A 16,927-nucleotide genomic window follows, 5' to 3' on the forward strand; every position below is an offset into this window, starting at 1 on the left:
CAATAACCCTTTAATGACTTCATAAAACGCGGCAGGGAGCGCACATTCAAAGCATCTGCTATTAACTCTGATTCTCACGCTCTTTAAGTGCAGTAACTGCCGGGCGGATCAAGACCTTTTTGCGAACATTTTTCGCCTGCAGAAGTTGTGGCCGCTGTTAATTCGCCATTAAATAGTAACGAGGAATAAAGAGAGGTTGTGGAACAATAGTCCGAGAGTTATGTAGCATGCCTGCATCTCTCGAGGATACGACAGCATGCGTGGCCCACTTTTCATCCTTAACGGTAAAGCGTCGTTGCGGCTACTTGCCGAAGGGCAAGAGATTAAGAGAATGTTCTTGAAAAGAGCCACGTTACTTTTTCAGAACGATACTCAGGGCGACGATGCATCCGTCCGCACACATCGGTCGTCCGACACATCAAACCCACATCCCACATGTTGCATACCCTTCGCCGAGCGACGATGCAAGCAGAATGCCTTTAACAAGAGGACCCCGCCCTTGTGACGTCACAGTAGAGGGCGCCCCTGATGTGTGCGTTCGCACGCAGACACTTAAGCCAACATCTCCATATACCCTTTAAGATATCATATCACTTTCACCTTTTGCATCCTTTATTATACTTAATCATTTTATTTGAACACTTAATCCAGCTTGACCGTTAAAGGTATTTAGTCCATACTTGTTGAGTAATCACATTTACAGTCTTAAGAAATTTTTTATTTAATATTGTTAATCGTTTCTCAACGATTGTGTTTAGCAGAGAAAACAGCTTTGCAATTGTTGTGAAATTCTTCAATAAGATTGGCTTTGCTTTTAATTTCTTATGGATCTAAATGTATAAATCAATTATACTGAAGAATTTTACAACAATTGCAAAGCGCTGCTTTTTTTGTTAAACGCAGCCAATCTTCCAACAAACTGTGTTTGTATGAGTTATATTACTATTTTTTCTTTACTCTGCTATATATTCACTGAGGTTAATGGAAATACGTTATTCGAAATCGATCTCCTATCATTGTTTCAACCGATTTTAAAGTTGAACGTTTCTTTGATTTTTTTCTTGCGATAAATTACCGGAAATAAGTATATATGACAATGAGTTATTCTGTATACTGAATAAATATGTAGAAAAGTTATCAAAATGTCAAAATCTTAAAGTATAATCAACCATATCCCATTAGATAAGGAGATAATGAAGATATCTTATTGCAGACGTTGACTATTTATTCTCAACGTAATCTCTTTTTTTGGTGTAACCTTCATTTAATATGACTTTTTTCATCGTCTCTACACTAGTCATCACGACATTGTGATCTTAATTCTTTATATTTTTCAGCGTCAAGGTTCTGCGTCCAGATTTAATTGAGTTTTTTTCTTTAACTGTCATTTATACGATGTTTAGCGTTCGTTTACTTGCGTCAATTGTGATATTCTCTGCCGCGATACTCTGTATTTTCATCCTATTCGGATTTACTTTGATCCCGATTATTTCCCTATCAGCTTGCTCACACGCGATCACGTTAATGCTCTTTATTTGTTCTATTTTCATCAATATACATATAAAATCGTTCTCTCCGTTTCAGTTACGTTTCTCCACATTCACAACTAAAAATGATTTTCTCTCATGTCGATCTATTTTGACCATTTCTAATTTTCGTTCGTTTACACACACATAGCGCTTTGATAAACCTTTGAGAAGCGTATTACGGATATTTATTTCTCTTCAGTTTCCTCTCGTTCGCTCATTTTAATATTCCATCCATAAATCGCTCCCATTCTTCTAACCCGGCCGTCTCGCATTATTCGCATCTCAACTTCGTTCAAAACGTTCCGTTTTTCTCTTTGGACTACGTCCTTGTCGAATTTTCGAGCGTGCAAGCGCGCCGAGGCTATAAATTTGCCCTCATCCCCTGCTCTCTCTCTCTCTCCCCTCGTATTTATCTATCTATCTATCCATCCATTTATCTTTTCCAGTTTCTTCTTCCGTCTCTCGTTTAGCCGCACACTCTGTGCCGATCGTTATGTTCTTATTCACCTTTGATTCTATTCGTCCTTAACCTTTATTATTGCTCCGTTATTCGAAACTTTCTTTTTCTTTCTTTCTTATCGTCCCGGTGGATCTTCAAGTACGTGATCGTACTAACGCCATTTATTTGTCTCTCCCTCCAGTGTGTCAGCTACTCTTCGTATGGTAGACCACCCTTTGTCATTCATTCGCTTAGCTTAAAATTTTCTTATATGTAGGTACCTATATAGACCACTCTCCGTCTTCCACTTTAATTCTCGCATATGTCTCTTCTTTCTCTCGCTCCTTTCAGCAAGTTTCTTTATTTTTTCTTCTTTGTTGGAACATATATCTCTTGCTCCTTTTCCCATGTAAGAAGCTAGCTTTTCACTTTCACCGTTCTTTTTCTCCTCTCTTTCTTTCGCTTTTGTGCAATCTTTGCGTACATGTGCGCCAATCCATATGTGCGCGATTGAACCGCGCACAAACGGTTGAGATGGCAGAATCATGCGAGTAGGGATAGGGGTGTATCGACCCTTGCCAGAATCGCGGTTCTTTCTGCGACAGAGAAAGAGTGAGGGTAAGAGTGAGGAGGATAAAAGGGAAAAGGAGCAAAAGCAAGAGGAACGCGGGAAACAGAGAAAGAGAGGACGAAAGACGGAGATAGATCGCCGTACCGTGGATCGAAGTGTGACCGGGGGACTGTGGTAGGGATAGCGATGACGTCATGGATGTGCGAAAGAAAGGATACGGGGCACAGAGAGAGGGGTAGAACAGAACTTTGCCGACTAGGCCGACGCACACATCGTCATAGTGACTTGTACAGAGAAGTACACGCTATGTCTGCAAGTGTGTGCTTGTCAGCCCGGTACCGCGATTCTCGATCGTAAGCATCGATTTTACATCATCGTTGCGCGCGCTGTGACGCACGATGCCGAAATACGAAGATATCGAATTTGTCGAGGAACATATATTGGCCTCCTGGGAAATTGTTGAACGTCCGTGAACGACCTACGTTTATCATTTAGTCGCGCAAATTTATAAAATACGACTGTGTCACGACGATTTATGATTATGTGCTTGTAATTCGATCTGAACTACAAAATATAGCTTTCTTCGGAATGTAATTGCGATGATGAAATCGCATCAAATTAAAATGCTTAATAATATAAATTAATAATCGCATCAAATTAAAATGTTTAATCATTTTGTCATCAAAATCAATTATATCATAGAGATTATCCATTATATAATAAATAATCATACTTAAGATGCAATTATACCTTTACAAATTACTTCACAAGTAAACTTATAAATTTTTAATACTTCGTAGATGAAGTTTTGAACTTTCAAAGTAATTTTGAAACTTCAGAAAATTATTAATATGGTACCACTATTGTGAGAAAAATACGTAATTGTATATCAAATTGAATAGCAGTAATATGTAAACATTCAGTAATGCAAGTTTACTGTTACTACTGTAGTAAATTTCTATTATGTATATTACACACCTATTTTATAATTAAATTATATATACATTTCTAAGCAGAGAGAGAATTAAATTTAAACTATCTTCGCACCGAAACTTAGAACTTAGTTATCATTCATTGTAATAACATAACATCAATATTACCTACTATTGTTATCTCTTCACAATGTATATAATTATTTTAAATGATATATCGATGTGAGTATTAATTTGTAATATAATTTTAGAAAATGTTTATTTTATGTGTAAGAAATACATATGTACAAATATCTTCAAAAGAATATTACTTATTTGTGCGACAACATAAATTTTCATAAAATTATCATTTATGATACCTATATAGTGATAAGCAGGGAATGGAAGAGTTACTTTTACAGTTTAGGTAGTTATCATTACAGTCATAAAAAATTGCAACATTGTTACCACATTGTTATAAAAAGTAACTGTAAAAGTAACTGTAAAAGTAATTCTTCCATTTCCTGGTGACAAGCGTACAATTTGCACAATAAATAAAGAAATAAAATAATAAATTGAAATATCGATGTCAACGATAACTATTATAATACAATGAATGCGACCCAAACTTTTCTATGATTTATAGAAACACATTTGTGAACTTTGTATAAACCTAATTCATTATAAAAGATGCATTTTCTTGATTGTGTTTCATTGCATATGCATGGAAGATATACAGTACGCATGAGAGAGGGATATTATTAACAGACATAGTAACAGTAACATTAGCAATCCGCGAAACAGTGCGTGACTGTACGTAGCTATTTTGAGCTTCGCTCAGAAGCTAAAGTTCAACACAACGAATGAAGTTCGATAGAACAACGCATGGCAAACATTGCGATGCATTATGTATGCAGCGACATAAACCGCTATGTTCTATATTCTCTTAAAAACGATTAATCTTACGAGTCATTAAAACCATCAATATTATTATAACATTCTTGTATAAAAACTAGATGTATATGTTTACATTATTATGTCATAAATCTTTTCCTGTTATTTATCTCAATGTAAATTCTTTAATTTCATATTTTTTAGTATTTATTTATTTCATGTATAACTGGTGTACAAAATGTAATCAAGCATAAAATTCATAACAAGCTATATACATTGATATATCTTTTCTTGTGATATATACATATATATTGTAAAGAATAAATTTTATTGCCAAATATGAAACTCATTTTAAATACATTTGAACATAAAAACGATTTTTGTAATAGTTATGTGTACTATCTAATTATTTGTAAAATTTTTTTATCGATTATTTCAGTTCGTCCCTCATGGATAGGATTTTTAAAGAAAATGTTTGAATTTCTTTTTTTACAATTCTAAAAAGGCATACGAATCAAGTAGTTTTATCGCAAAAATAAAAGAATTATTTCAAAAAATAGATCGTTAAAAAATTTCATAAAAAATTTCAAAAAAATTCTTTTTATTATTACTGGAATCTACGCAAGAATAAACGTTTTCAGAGCAGAATTAAAATATCTCCGATAATTCTCATTTAACCTTTCTCAGATAGAGCATTAGATACATTTAATGTGATTCAGTGGAGTTTCTTATATAGTAGTAAGAGCTATATTTCCATCTAAATAAAATGATTTACGAACGTACACATTCATCTTTTATTTACCGACCATTAAATATGACATTGCATTTAAAAAAATTTACTAATACGCTAGATATAGACATACATATGTAGGTACATATATTTGTATTGACATTTTTTATTTTTACATACATTTAAACAAACTTGTCCATTTATCACATAATTTCAACAATTATTACATCGTAAATAAAACTGTTCTTGAAAGGAACTTGAATGAATTATTCTCTTGTCGATATATCTTTAGTCAGGACCTGGTACGCGAAATATTCATTAAAGATATTCTCACGAAATCTCTGTGTTCGCTATCAAAGGGGAATCGATATGTATTCCAGCAAATTGCTTAAATTCATGCGATAGTACAACCTTTCACTGAACAATCCTAGTGATGAATACCATGCGATACCTGCATAGCTATGTTCCTGTAGGCATCATAAATCGTGATACATCGCGCACAGCGGTACTATGTCTGCGCGGTCAAGCGTGCCCCCAAATGACTATTCTCACGGGGAAATAACTACGATCGAAGTAATTTGATACGATTTAATAGTAACTCCTGTCACCGTTAAATTTCGTTGTTTAAACGAATTATTGTCGAATCTAATAATGGAGTATCCTGATAGATCGTTAATTGCGCAGAATTGATTCTGTATTGCATCTGTATTACTCGTCAATTTGCCTTTTAACTGCAAAATTTGTACGTATGTAGGTACGTGTTCAATGCGCGCTTATTACAAGAGTATCTATCATATAGTATAAATACATGTGTGTTTTTTAGAATTAAAGTCAAATGATTCTCTTTAACACATTGAGTACCGACCAATTTTTATAGGTGTACCGTAGGAGCTTAAAACTATCCAATATTTGAAAATTATTTTTGCAATTTGAGAACCCCTTGATTAGTTATTTTAGTATACTGCTGGAAATCACGGAAATCTGTTGCACACGGTGTGCTTCGCCGACGCTCAACGTATTAATATATTTTCAAAATGCATATAAAATTATATTTCACAATAATAAAAACAAATTAATATTTCACCAATAGCAAAAATAGATTAATAAAAATTTAATTTCATAGGAATTTTATTTTATTAGATGATGAATCACTCTATTTTTAATATAAGCAATGTGCCCATAATTTAAACATAAGCACAAGATAATTTCCACTTGAGTCAAATGCAAGTAACATTACATGTTTAACACTGTTAATTGCGTTCTAAGTGAAGAAACAATAAATTGGTAGGATCATCCAAGCAAGGAACGCAGCAGTGTACGACAGGACAATGGCTCATCTACTATCCACAACACGTGACTAGATGGGATTTATAAGGTTGTAAATTATGTCCGCAACAGAACAGCAGTCGATATACCTCTAGTAACATGCACGACTGGACGCTGACATGAGTTGCTTCACAAACAATGCTCGTTATATTATAGAATGAAAAATAATAACAGATAGTAATCTTATTTTCACATTATTACGATATCGCATCAGAATTAGAATTTCTGTGCTAAAAAAATCATTTCCAAATTTTATTTCCAAAATGTAATTGTATAATTTAAAATATACATGTGCACACACACACACACACACACACACACACACACACACAAAAGTGTATACATGTGTGCGTGTGTATGCGTGTGTAAATACTTATGTATAATATAAAAAAAAAATAGAAAAGTTAGTTTAATTTTTCAATAATTTAATCCAATTAGAAATTAGTTATCAAACTGTCAAAGATTAAAATGTGATGACTGGCAAACATCCCACCAAATTTTTATCAAGAAAGAGTATTTTCCTTTTATGCCAGATAACAAAAATGGATTGCGGATTTAGAGTTTCTGCATGTGCTCTCTGTTTAGCATATACATAATCGCGCATATTGTCAACAGAGGGCTGTCTCATACACAAACACACAACATACACATTGCCACCAATACGACGTGTCGCAACGTCAGGCACGAATGCTCATGGATACGCTCTACCGGTCGCAAACCGCTTCGGAATATATAAGTACGGAACCTCAGGAAGTTATCTTCACCCCCTATTCGGAGCATGAGAAATCGCAAATGACAATTACAGATGACGCCGAAACCAACGAATTTAACTTAAAGTACAATCAATAGTATATAAATTGCTATTTTCAATTAACATTTTGGATAACACAACATAGAATGATGTCCTATATGTTATCAAGAATACCTGATAAATTTAGAAAATTTAATAAAATATGATATAAGATATATTATTCATTTTTAGAAAAAAATACAATAAATATGATAAATTCAATAAATATGAAAAATAGATACTGTAAATAATTAAAATCGTACAATTTTGTTTATTATATAAATAAAGCAGAAATATAAATAACAATTTTCAATCGATTAAATAAAAATTTATTGAATTCATTGAGACACACACATGTACATGAAAAAGCAGCGGTAAATATACAATGTACCTCTATATTCGAAGAGAAGAGATTGATAAATTTAAATAGTTTAAATTACAAAATTGTTAAAAATGTAGAATAGCATGACACGATCAAGATAATGTTAAATTGTAGTAGCATATCTCTCTCTCATATCCTTTTACATCATAGTATGTTCAAACTTCAAAGTGACGCATATAAGTATTACAATTGCATGTCGACGTTTTTATCAAAGTACGGAAGCTATAATTTTGCATTTCTTTGTTCTTTTATTCTCTATAATCATAGTGCTTTAATGATAAAAACAGAGATAATATCGCTCACATTTGCTGCAACAACAATATTATTTAAGAAAACAGAGTTTTCCAGAAAATTTTCCAGCAAATAAGTTTGAATGTTTTTTAAATCATTAAAATTATATAGTAGCGTGCGTGTATGTATGTATGTGTGTGTGTGATACTATTGTATGTTTGATTTCGACTGTTTGTAGCTGTATTGCGATCTACTCATCAGTTTTGTATCATATTTCCGTTTCCTGGTTGCAAATATGATGTATTATGCGTTGCTGTAGCTAATAAAATTCTACGTTATATGTGATTAAAATTTCCTAAATAAAGAAAGAGCATTTTTTAAAAATGAAAGTTGAATATTATGACAAAAGAAACATTACACATGCTTTTTAAATGAAAGAATATACATTTTCTGGCAGCGTTATGAAAAAAAGATTTAATCGATTCATTTCATAAGCTACAATATTGATAGGAATCCCTGAAATATGATTGTATTTACAATTGTAATAAGATAAAATTGTGTATATATACGTTATGCATTATATCTGTTTGCAACGATTTCCGGTTTGCAAAATTTCACAATTTACTTTTCAATTGTAACATGTATGTTAAGTATAATCTATATATATCTATAACAGCAAATGTATATTTCGATACGCAATCCGTGAATTTGTGTCTCGATGAGAGCCGAGACCTATTTTACGTGGTCGATTGCTGACGTCACAGCTGTACTATATGTACGTAAGAACATACACTAGCTTATAGAGCAGTCGAACGATGAATGAACGAACGTATACACTCAAATGGATGTTTTCATTTCCAAAGTTTTACAAAATATTCCGTATCATGGTAAGCACAGAATGTAATAGTGTTACGAATTTTTGCTAGAGAGGGGTTATACGATGTGTTTGTAGTACATAACGAAATTCAATAATTCAATACTGTATCGAATGGTAAACATAGAAAGTACACTTGTTGTTGCAAAACTGTGAAATATTAAATGAAGCAATACGATCGATAGAAAGTAGTACTGAAGAAGTAAGTCGTTCTTCTTCTCTACCGTTATCATTGTGAAATGGCGCAATATGCAGCCGGTGCATGCATGTAACTCAACCTTATCGAATTTAACCACCTGTACGTAATGGTACCTGCTGCAGGCAGCATTCGATTATCTATCTGCAAACTCCGTGTATCTACAAACGCAATTAATCATCAGCGCCAAATATAAAGCACGTGACGAATTGACGTCATGGGAATCTCCTAATGCTGAAACAAACAGTTGCAATCTCTCGCTGCCGCCGTTTTGGCAGAAGTTTGGGACACGTCGACGTCTCTTACTAATACTATTGCTATCTTTTACGCGACGGTCCATTTTCGAGCGCGAGTATTTATAGACCATGTACCCTCGTACTTACAATCATCCTCGGCTGCAGTGCGGCAATTGTCAGGCGCACATAATGGAATATTTACCGGGTACGAGTATAAAATCTCAACTTCCGGGCTTACAAAATCACTGTGCGTAAAGATATCAGCGTCTCTATTATGCAAGTAGACGAAGCGAGCTCAAAACAACAAAGTCACAAAGTGGAAAGAGACGAGCGTTAACGCAAAGCTCGAATTGGTGCAATCATGATGGGATGTAGCGACAAATAAACCACAAACTCAATGCTATTTGCATAAGTGTATACTGTTATTTTGACGCGTAAAACATGTTGCGTCTAGTAAAGCGCTCGTACAACCATAAGAAAACATTTAATTCTTTTACACTGAAAAGTAAAACACTATGTTACATATAGAATTGACAATAAACATATATTATCTATACGTTATTATCTATATGTCTTCGTAACTATAATGTATAAATCTCAAGTAAAATCATTATCTATTTATACATGCTCTAATCTCTAATGTGACATAAAATTTTCAAATTTTATAATAAATCAATCATGACAATTATCTATGTCTGTATAATGAATATTCTATCCTGGAGAAACAAATGTTTCTCATTGATACTACAACGAATAATACGTAAACTTTATCACGGAGCTAATATGCAAGGGTGATTTGCAACTTGCCAAATCCACACTATCTCCATAATTCTACAATTATATTATGGAAATATAACTTTCGCTGAAAGTGAATTACGTGATTGAGAGTCTATTCGCATCCGCTACTTCGCTCGTGAAATTGCGCGCGCTACTAAATGCGCACGTTAATTAAATAATCCGGTTACCCGTACTGAGCATTCTGTACATTGTTGCAACAACAGATTTTCTACGTTAAATAAATCTCGTAAAATTCAGCATCAGCAGCGTTGGATATCACGAGATGTGTCAATCATCTCCAAAATTGCGAGAAACCGTGAATGAGAAAAAGAACAACGAAATTTGGTAAATTCACAGGCATGCTCCATTTCGTTCGCCAAGCGCTTCCTAACTCGTATCAATCTCTATTACTACATGCTATATAACTCGGCACAGTTGGGGGTGCTGAGACGCAAGTTACTTTCCACTTCAGACGCGCGTTTTAGATTTCGCGAACAATGCAGTCGCTATCCTTGAGGCACGTTTGCGCGTCATTTGCGGTGCAAGTGCTCTGAATCCTTCGAATTTTTCTTCAGTCACGATACAATAATCCCACATTTTTAAGTATTGGCCATATCCCAAGAATTTTCTCAAGCAAGAAAAGCTAAACTAAACAATTTGACATTTCGTTCTTGAATAAAACAAAATACTATCGAATGAAGAAACATAAATAAAAGAATCAATAAAATGTAATTAATTTAACATGATGTATATTTTTCATTTTTATTCTGATTCGTTTTCATTTAAATTCTTTTTTCTATGTAAAATATATGCAATTTAGAAGAAGAAAAAAATACGAACACGGACAGAAAAATTGTAAACATAAAAAATAGATAATGTTAATAACAATATTAATTACAATACTTCATTGCTGAAATTATTTCGTAGCACACACATAACGGTTACAATTACGAATCAGAAATAAACTAATTGTAAGAGATAATAATGAATTAATAAAAATTTAACAAACATAAAATAAAACATGAAAATTTAACAAGATTATGTAAGTAATTAGTGTATGTATATATGCAAGTGATACAAGTAAATGCAAAATGATATATGCTATTTGAAGAGATAAGTCTCAAACATATTTGTAAACACTTGTATCTACTCCTGTCATTCGTGTGTGTGTACAAAATGTAAGTGATTGCGTGTACTTTTTATTCGCTCAATTTTTATTAATTTATCATGTTTTCGCTGTCTCTTTTTACTACTGATAATGAATTATTATCTAGAATCACATGCTAATCACGTGCGATTTGCTTAAACGTATGTCAAATTGACGCAATTCGTTTTGCCGTTCGTTTACGCCATAACTATGTCAGTATTATTAATTGAAGGTTATACGATAGTCTGTTCTGTAAAATTCTATTCATAATCCATAATTTAAAAAAAAATTAGATCTCTCTTAGAGAAGTAATTTAACATTTATTATTTTAAGCTAGAGACACCAAAAACATAAAATAAAATAATAAGTACATATAAATAATTTATTCTTCAATTAAAAGTTCGTGACTGATTAGAATAAATATTACAAATAATTACTTAAATAATTTTTTATCGAGAATGAATAACTGTCGTTAACACTCATGTATCTACAGTACATTTATAGACCTTTTTTTGTTTTCAAAAGGATATAATTTATCAAAGGAAAATTATTCTCCGAACAATTTCTAATAATTATCGCTATTCGATCAATCGTAAAAATAAATTTCTTTTTGTTGAGATACGGATTGATCACAGACGTGTGTCATTGCTTTCATATTTTGTTACAACTGTACAACAAGTAAAGTCAGCAACTAAATAAATCAATAATAATATTAACAATAAATGTAACATAAATTATATGGACTCTGACGACCAATTTGCTCTATTCATAATTTTATTGTTGAGGAAGATTCCAAAGAGTGAGTCGAAACGTTCAATTTGAAAAACTTTAAAATGTCATCTTGTCCTTAATATAATACAATTAATAAAGGTTTTTACATAATGTGTTGCACATTGTGATCTGTACTGCACTTTTATTAACCCTTTAATAATAACAATTAAAAATTTACAAATTAAAATATAATATGTACGCAATATATACATATAAATATATATTAATTTCGTAAATTAATATAATAAAAGAGATAATTTTGTTATTACATTTTGATAAGAATAAATTATCAAATGTCATCAATCTCTCAAAATGATTGTATAATAGATGTGTGCGGTCTATAAAAATAATAACACGTGACTGATAAACATTTACCGTACGTAATGCAGTTACTAAAAATAAAGTTATTCGTTATATATAATTTAATATTCGATATTGCTAATCTATCAATCAGCTGTTCTGTATTTGACGTCATCAATGGACGCGCACTAGTCACGATAGCTACTGACTGATACTTTTTAAATGTAGCAGCCGTACTGCGTGGACTTCCCAGTATTACGTCGGCGGCTGACCACGTCGCATGGACTGCAAATTCACTTCGAAATCGGATTCAGCTGATCTGCGAAATGAAATGTACGGAACTTCGAGTGCTGTGAATGAACTCATGAACGTCGTATGGTGATTGACTGACGACCATATATTTTCCACGACGTCTTATCCTCTATCTCGATCAGGAAATCGATCAAATTCACTTGGCTGGAGAACGTAAAAGTCCTTCGTAATTTTACATCAGACAGTCAATCGCAAAGCCAACATCTGCGTGTCTATAAGTGCTGCTGAATCACCCGAGAAATTTATCATCATCGTAAAATAAAATAATGTAATGTTGTACGAAATAATGCATACGTAATAGTAATATTATCAGGTGAAGTGAAAGGAACACGTGTGACCTTGGCAAACAACACCAAATATCCAGAATGTGGATAACGCAGATCTATCCTATATCATCAAGTATGTGACATTATACAGGTAATGCAAATTTTATATCGATAAAAAAACAGGTTTTATATAAATTATTCGAAATTTGATAATGCTCAGCTACTTCATCCTGTAGGGATTTTGAAAAATCCAACATCATTCAAGACAGAATTTGACGGCTTAATCAAATGAGTAATAACTTACGAAATTGCACTTGATTATAACTTACAAACTTTCCGGCAGCAAGTTTTCGCACGTAAAAAACAAAAGATAAAACTTGTAATTTTGTATTTGTGGAAAAACTTGCCATTACAATATTAAGCGACTGTTTGACGTTAGAACATAAGATAACAGCAGCAAAAATAATAGAAACATTAGATAACAGTAAAAATAACAAAAACGAAACTTATTCCTCTTTTGAATTATTCGAACTACCTTATTCAAATTAGTTCAAAGTCATGCAAAGAACTCTTAATAACATATTTAGCAATAATAACTTTGACAGTATGCTATTAATTTTATCATGCCCTTTATTCTTCTTGTGAATCGTGATAACAAAGGAGCGAGAAAGGAAAGAAAGACATTCGGTTTGTATTCTAATAAAAATAATAAAAGTTTCATTGACACGTTCTAAATATTAAGTTTACGAACTGTTGTGATATAGATGATTCTTTAAAAATTTAAATTCTGAATTGTTATTCAATAACAACTCATAAGCAATACTAAGTAAAAATAGACCAAAAATGGTTCAACACATTGAATGAAGGTTTATACTCAGTCAAGGCGAATTTTGATGTTTAATAAATTTTCGTATAAATTTTTTTACAATTTTTAATTCAAACAAACTGTGAGTCGATTATTTATCAGTGAAAAATAGTTCTAGACTAAAGTTAGAGTATGTAATACCACAAATTAAATTAACAAGCAATTTAATATTACTAATGAGCATTTTCAAAACACCATGTAAAGAATTTATTAAGAAAAATATCTCATCTCAATCAGGATTCGAATCTTCCGAATATTTTGAGATCTCTCAAATTCCGTGAGGATGTATCAATTCGACTACTGAGATATGTGTTATTAATCACAATAATCAACATATGTAGGAAGAGCGTCTTTTTTAAACAACGTAAATAATCATTGCTAAGTAAAAATAGAGTGAGAAAGATTCAATACAAAAATAAGTGAAAATGATCATATTTGGTCACAGCGGATGCATAGACAATAATTTTGTATGAATTCTTTTTTACAATTTTTTCAGTTGAAGCAAATATATATACTAAGAATAGCTATTCAAGATATATTAGTTTCTGCTTAGTAATGTTACTAGCAGTAGTTTAGATTAGCAGTAGTTAACAGTTCCTTACGCAACTATGTTTGCCGTCACGAGCAATACGTAATATACGCTATTACTTTGCAACACTTTTTACGTAAAGTTGAGATAATTATTTAAAAGCATCGTGTAAAATTTTTAAAAATTCACAATTGACAAATTTTCAATATATATTTTTATCTATCTTAGTAAATAAAACATAGTTTAAAATTGATAATTTCATGCAACAGATAAATAGACAATATTTTTGCAATCAATCAATACATTTCATGTGTTCACACATTTTGAAAATATGTTTAAAGATAATCCATGCTATTTATTTAATGTATATTGCAATATATGCATAAAAATTGCAATTGTAATTATATATTTTACTATTATATCAATGCCATTATATTTTACATTATAATTCACTAGATGAGAACCGAAATGTATGAGTTTCATTATAATTGCAAATCTGTTCGATTGCTGTGTGGATATGAATTCATTCAAGGAAACGCTCGGATATTACCCATTTAGCATCAGAAACGCGATCAGACTATGGCTGTATTTGAAAATGCTGTGATTATTCGTATCAAGATCGTGCGTTTTTATCAAGGATACTCGAACAGCATCAGGACGGTTCGAGCAATGTGTCCATTGATCTAATGCGACGTCAATAAGAAAAACTTACATAATTCCTTATGAAACTATTATAAAAATATCATCAAAGGCGGGGAAAGAAAGAATGATATTTTTTCATTTCATGAAGCTATTTTCAGAGCAATTTACATAGCTTCGCACGCTGTGTGTATATATACATACATACACACACTATATAGGCAAACAATCTTGAAAAGTTCTAATAGAATAACGTTATTCGTAGACAGAATGAATTCTTGTTAGCATAAATTTACCTATAAATACAATAATTGTTAGGCAAATAAGTAAAAACATGCAAAGATCTCTTAAGAATAGTGCGATTGTGCAACACACGGAACAAAAGCCGACCTTTGATAAATGTACCGACCTTGCTTCTAAGTACTATGATTCAATCGTGTTTCATGTCGCTTAAGATAGATATGTTACTTATTCTCGCATTGCGAGATCGTTTTGCTAGATGATAAAAATAGTTCTTGTCGCCAGCGAGGTCCACATTCGAATGAAGACTAAAACGTGTTCACACGCAGGAGTATAAACTGTCTTTTAATAACCGCGTTCGTCTAGATGTTTTTTCCGAACGCAGCTGCATGTCAGACCGGCGATACATTATAGAAGGAGAAGAGAAAAGGAAAGAAAAAAGACTAGTCGAAGTGGTATCTTCTCGCAAAACTTTCCGCAATAATCCGGCGCAAAAAAACGCAGCATCTGACGCTGTCAAAAAGTCCCTATTGGGGAGATCTTGTAATATGGCAGACGCGACCCTCGGATTTTTTGCTGGAGTAATGGGAGAATGCTTCCTCTACCATCATCAGCAACTACTACTATGAGCGACACAGAGAACAGTCCAGGTCATGGTAGCTAGATTTGCATTGTAAAGTTTCCCGTCTCTCACGTCCTACGTGCGCAATTTCGCTCAATTGCGCCGTCGCTGCTGCTTATAGCTGTTCGAACCGGGTAAAGATAGTTACAAAAGCTCCTTCGCTTCTTTCCACCCTCATCTTCCATCGTCTTCGCGATCTGATAAAGGTTCATGCATTTCACTCCCAGAGGGCCCTCGTTCTGATTCAGTGAAATACGCGCAAGAGTTTTGATAGCGTTACGATAGAGAAGCGTAACGCCAATTTTAGTTACTAAAAAGATATTTGAATACTGTTTTAACTGTAGACTCTTCGATAAATATAGACTTCTCGTTGACAACAAAAGTTTGATAATAAATTATATATTTCTAGATCTTCAATATCAATTGTTCTTCCAATTATGTCTCAATTATATTTCAAGTTTTCTTAAAATAAAATTTAAATAAAGATAAGATAAAAAGCGCATAATAATTGTTAAAAAAAATATCAACTGTGAATTGATAACACAGAATAGTTAAAATAAAATAATAATGTTGAAATATAAGTTTAAAAATTCATGTAGCAGTTGGGATCAGTGACGACAAATTCCATTGTATTTTGCATAAGATGAGGATGAAAGGAATGACAAAACTTGGATGACAAGATTTGATCTTGCACAGTTTCACATGTTAATTGGATGTCTCCATTTAAATAATTGATCGATATCAAGCAGAAATAATGTTAATTTTGCGTCATTTCCCGCTATCACACGAAAGATAACTAGTAGAAATAATGAAGTTTCTTATCAGACAAAAACTTTTGAGTATTGTACGTAAAAACTAAAAAGGATTCGGATGTTTCAGCACGATCACGTGCGGAGAACCGCTGTACGCGAGAGTGAGTCGGGTGCTTGCTAAAATAGAGTAGAAACATTTCGGCTGGCGCACAACCTCTCAATATAAACAAAACGCGCAGCGGTTCTCCGCGCAATTTAAAATGCTAGTAAGAAAACACATCAATGAAAGTGATTTAATAAACATAGTCGTTCATTATTTCACAATAATGCGATATATAAAATATGCTATTATGATATAATTAAAGATTTCGTGAACTTTAAAATTTGGTTAGATAAGTGACTCTGTATATTAACATCATGCACATATAACGCTAAAGATATGACAAATGTTTACTCTTTTTTTACACAGTACAAATATTTAAAATGTATCTTTAATTTAATAAAATTGATAATATAATAACATTATATTTAGTTTAATTATGAATGTAGATCATATTATATTATGAACTGAGAATTAATAAATGTAGAAGCAGTACAG

General features: G+C 32.4%; 1 protein-coding gene across 1 annotated transcript in view; it reads left to right on the forward strand.

The window, feature by feature from the left end:
- Positions 1–12,730: 12,730 nt before the first annotated feature.
- LOC108781278 (sodium-coupled monocarboxylate transporter 1) overlaps positions 12,731–16,927 on the forward strand; it is a 31,953-nt gene continuing 27,756 nt past the window's right edge. Inside the window, exon 1 of the mRNA XM_018549202.1 lies at positions 12,731–12,833. The gene's annotated coding sequence lies outside the window, so the exon portion shown is untranslated. The remainder of the gene's footprint in view (positions 12,834–16,927) is intronic.

This window comes from Cyphomyrmex costatus, unplaced genomic scaffold (genome assembly GCF_001594065.2).
Source record: "Cyphomyrmex costatus isolate MS0001 unplaced genomic scaffold, Ccosl1.0 scaffold8, whole genome shotgun sequence".
In the NCBI taxonomy this organism is placed as follows: Eukaryota; Metazoa; Arthropoda; class Insecta; order Hymenoptera; family Formicidae; genus Cyphomyrmex; species Cyphomyrmex costatus.